The sequence below is a fragment of the Pristis pectinata genome, unplaced genomic scaffold (genome assembly GCF_009764475.1).
Source record: "Pristis pectinata isolate sPriPec2 unplaced genomic scaffold, sPriPec2.1.pri scaffold_194_arrow_ctg1, whole genome shotgun sequence".
NCBI classification, from domain to species: Eukaryota; Metazoa; Chordata; class Chondrichthyes; order Rhinopristiformes; family Pristidae; genus Pristis; species Pristis pectinata.
Window position 1 is genome coordinate 32,305 of NW_026262523.1, and position 4,494 is coordinate 36,798.

Sequence of the window (4,494 nt, forward strand, 5' to 3'; positions counted from 1 at the left end):
AAAGACACCTAGAAGATAAGGGCCGCTGGTGTCACGGGTGCTGCCAGCCCGTCGGCCCGGAAATGTTGATCGGGAACGACAGATGTTTTCCGGCGGAACTGGCGACGCGCTTCCCGTGGAGAAGGGAGGAGAGAGCGAGGTCATTGGGAGAGGTGACATTCCCCGTTACTGCTTCCACTCCGGGGAACGGCTGCTGCTCACGCTGTTCGGCAAGGGCACGGGGAAGTGTGCAGGCGTCGTGTCCCTTTGACTGTCAGGTGCGCAGGCGCAGTGATTACCACCTGTGGCACTCTGGGAGTTGTAGTTCGATAGGTGAAGGTTTAAAGAGGGAGATCCGCAGAGCTTGGAGCGAGAAATGTCTCACACTGAGGAAGGAGTTTCGAACAACTCACGGAACACATATCGCATCACAGTCTATCAACGATTGTCTGGACAATAAACTATGGTCACTGTGAGGAAAGCGGATGTCAAATAATCCGCAAAAGACAGCCTTGTGTGAATAACCCAGATTAACATCCGGTATTTGTTTCTGACTGTGGCTGCGAGGTGAACATAGGCCCTGAACACAAGGAAAACTCACGGCGTTAACTTGTCCATTGAACACGGGTAGTTACCAGAGGGAATGTCTCAGCGACAGTGACAGCGCTGCGCTGCCTCAGTACTGTCCCTCTCTCAGCCCTTCGCTTCTGACCGTGCACGATCCCCCAGCACCATCTCTCCGACAGTGTACCGCTCCCTTATCGCAGACCCTCCAACTGTGCAGATGCCCTCAGTTATAACACTGCGGCATTTTCCCAGGACTGGAATTCAGACAGTGAGCGCTGCCTCCGGACAGACACTGATTCTAGATCGGGCGAGGAGAACTGGTACAAAATAATAAATGCTCAGTTCAAGATATAACGAAATATAAGTGTAATCATGAAATCGGATGTTTGAATAATTTTTTTTAAATAATTGCAGCAATAAAATGTACTTTCGGCAAACGGTCCCAAATTCACACATGAGATATACTTTTGAAGGTTTTATTTAACTCGACTTTCAGCACTCACCCTGTCACAATCTCTTCCATCGGAGCACTAATTTTGGATTGGAATTTCAGGGCGATGGACAGAGAGGAGGGAATAATGTGAGATTTCGCGTCCTTCTGACGATTCACCATAAACGTCGGCGTCAACTTCCCATCCTCAATCCCCACACGGTGACGGGGCTCACTTCCTTGAAGTCAATCTAACCTGTGAGTTTATGAACGAAGCCCAAAAGGTGGTGGATGAGGACAATCTCCGTGCCCAACACCTCCCATCAAATCTACTGAAAACACGGAAGAGCAATGCTGCACGATCTTTCGTGAATGCCGTATTTGACCCAATGTGCTGGCACATTTCCCATTTCATTCAGTTTCTGACAACTTTCAATTTACCCGGCGCTCTCTCCTTTGCCGAACGTTTGCTACCTGTCTCTCTATAAACACTTCACAGTTCTGGTGAAAATGTGAACATTGACAATGCTGCCAATGTTCCGCGGGCCAGGCGGCGGCTTTCATCGGCTTTCCGAAGGGACATAAACGATAATGTAAAGGTGGAGCTAACGCATAATGTGCTGGAACTTTAGCTCCTTCCTTCCACCGACGCGGCCTGACCTCCTGAGTGTTTCCATTTTTTTTGCTTTTATTTCATATTTCCAGCATCCGCAGGGTTTTTAATAAGAAGATGTTTTTCTTTAATGTAACACACATCAACATTTAGTTGCTGAACTTGGCCAAAACTGAGGAATAACTGCGCATCTACAGTTGTACGCTGAAGGCATGTCCAGCAAAGATGAAGGTGCGCTGAATTCCACTGAGCAGTTTCGCGGCAAACACTGTGATAACAAAATCCAACACAGCCTTTGTGACGCCGACGTGATTCGAACACGCATCCTTCTGATCTGGAGTCAGACGTGCTACCATTGCTCCACGAGGTCTGACGGAAGTCCATATGTCATGTAAGAAACGTCGATGATTCGCCGCAATGGAAGTGATGCACCCGGCAGAGAGAACAGATAATTGTGCAGCATTCCCGCTCTGTCACCCGGGCGCTGCCGGCGGAGCGCTGCCAATCTCTGCGTGAGACGGGTCTAGGAGCCACCTGCTCTTCATTGATCCCGTCCAACCCCATACGGCGGACACAGTCTCCTGACAGCCATTCTCATTTTAGTCTTCCTTAGATTCTTTGAGTGGAATTTAAATCAACCCCTTCGCCTCCGCTCCACCGTCTCAGCGCTTTATTTACCCTGATACTCGGGGCTCTGGTTGACAGGGTGGCGTCTGTTCATATTTTCCGGGCCCGGCTTCCAGAACTTCATCTACCGACCTCTGTGTATAAGCTGACTCCCATCTCGTGCTGAAAATATACCTTGTGTGTGGCACTGCTCTGATCGGATCCTGCATGGCACTGTCCACACCAGAGCCGGAGTCGGTAGTGCTGTGGTGAATAGGTGCACCAGAAATTGACTTCTGAAACCCGTGGAAACACGGTGACACTTGCCCCAGATTCTGCTTCCTCGCCCAACAGACCGATTTCCTCCATTTACGCCTGTCATTTGCCGGTCAACGTCAAGTTGGTTTGTCTGTTTCACGTTACCTGGCATTTTCCGTTTGAGTAGTGCAGCGGTTATCACGTTCTCCTCACACACTAAAGGTCCCAATTCGACTCTGGGCAGGAACATTGTCTTGGCTCCTGCTCCAGGTTATTTTCAGAGGAGTGCGCTTTCCGTCCTTTCCCATTCACCTTGACAATTTCTGTCCGAAGATCTTGTTGTAAAAACATGGAATACTCCTGCAGTTTGCAGACACCCCCTCAAACTTCTGTGCCCACCGGTGGCCGGATGAAGGACAAGACCAGTTGAGTACCGAGAATCTGGCATGAAACACAATCGCCTCCATCGTGTTCTCGCTGTGTCTGAATCTTTCGCCACTTCTCCTTCTAGCTATTCTATTCCTCGTCGGTCTGTCTCCCTCTCCGTTTCTTTGTCTCTCTCTACTGAGTAGACAACCGTTATTGTTAATTTCATCTGCCTTTCTGTCTTCTTCTTGCCTTTCAGATTTAAAAGTCCGTCTCTCTAACACAGAAAGGAACTCAACAGAGACCACATGCAGACTGTCAAATGTGTGCTGCAGTTCAAACCCCTGGCCTTGGTTCATTGGGAGGCACTTGTAATTGCTGCGGGATTACCATAAATGTTGACGACGGCTGAACTCTCCCAATGGATTCAATCTTTTATTGACAGCGAGAATGGTTTTATTTTCTATATTTCAACATCAGTCTCCTGCGACAAAACCAAGCAGTTATCTGGCAGAGTGCGTTGAACATTGGGCTGTTCGGATCTGTTGCTGAGGGCCGTGAAAAACAGCGAGAAGCATTTCTGTAGTGTAGTGGTTATCACGTTCGCCTAATACGCGAAAGGTCCCTGGTTCGAAACCAGGCAGAAACATTCTGAAAACTTTCTGTTGAAATCAAGTAACGGGAAAGGGACACAACCGGACGTTTGTTCAAGTAAATGCAGCTGTTGCTCCAACCACAACCCAGAGCAGACCCTCACCTCCAAGCCGCCGCTTCACTGCACACATCCTGAGACATTACCGTATCCCACATTAACCTGAACATGGGAAAGCCGTTGACTTCGCTCTGCCGCCCCCATTGTTCCCGATGTACGCACCTGAACGGCAACGGTTCACATTGGTCGCTGGACCCTGTATCGGGAACCGTTCCACACCCGATCTGAAGTTACAGTGAATTAGTTTTCATGTGCTCCCTGTCCTTCGTCTTCGGACTTGCTTTAAGTGAGACTTTATCAGAAAACGGCTCTCTCCGAAGATTCTGCTGTTGTGCTGAGATTGCAACAAGTTCCTGTTCGTAACGTTCTCATTTCCCCACAGCTGTTTTTTTAATGTAACGGCCTCAGGGCGACCTCGACAGCACAACTTCCTGTTCCCCGCTCACTCCCTGACTCGCTTTATTTTTCATACAGACGGAACTTTGAAGTGCAAAATGCTTTTTCTGCTGCGGCCGTTCCTACACACGCTGGGAATCACGTGGTCTATAACTCCATCATCATTTGTTCCCGATGAGCCCTTTCACTGATGTCGTGGCCGGAATGAAGAGAAGTGAGGAGAGTGTGGGAGCCGGGCGACAGGCTGATCTGTGAGCAGTGACCACGGAGACACCGCCGGACTATCCGAGAGGTGTGGAGAGTCATCCTGAAGAAAAGACTGACGCTGATCTTTGCATTTTTCCTGCCTTATTTACACATCACTGTGAACATTCCCCTGCTGAAGGAGAGCGGGATGATCGGCCAGTGTTTACTGCTTGGGCAGCAGGAGTCGTATTTCATGGACATGCAGAAGCCCCTTGTCATCGCGGAGTGGAGTGAGGACGGCGGCGTGTTCCAGTGACGTTTTGCCGTGGTTTCTGCAGTGCAGCGAGTGCCAGGTCCGTTGCACACGTGGAATATCCCTCC

General features: G+C 49.5%; 2 non-coding genes across 2 annotated transcripts; one reads left to right on the forward strand and one right to left on the reverse strand.

Annotated features, from left to right (window-relative positions):
- Positions 1-1,887: 1,887 nt before the first annotated feature.
- Positions 1,888-1,959, reverse strand: trnaw-cca (transfer RNA tryptophan (anticodon CCA)). The gene has a single exon. It is a non-coding gene; the product is annotated as a tRNA-Trp (tRNA).
- Positions 1,960-3,395: 1,436 nt separating this feature from the next.
- Positions 3,396-3,468, forward strand: trnai-aau (transfer RNA isoleucine (anticodon AAU)). Its single transcript has one exon. It is a non-coding gene; the product is annotated as a tRNA-Ile (tRNA).
- The last annotated feature ends 1,026 nt before the right edge of the window (positions 3,469-4,494 follow it).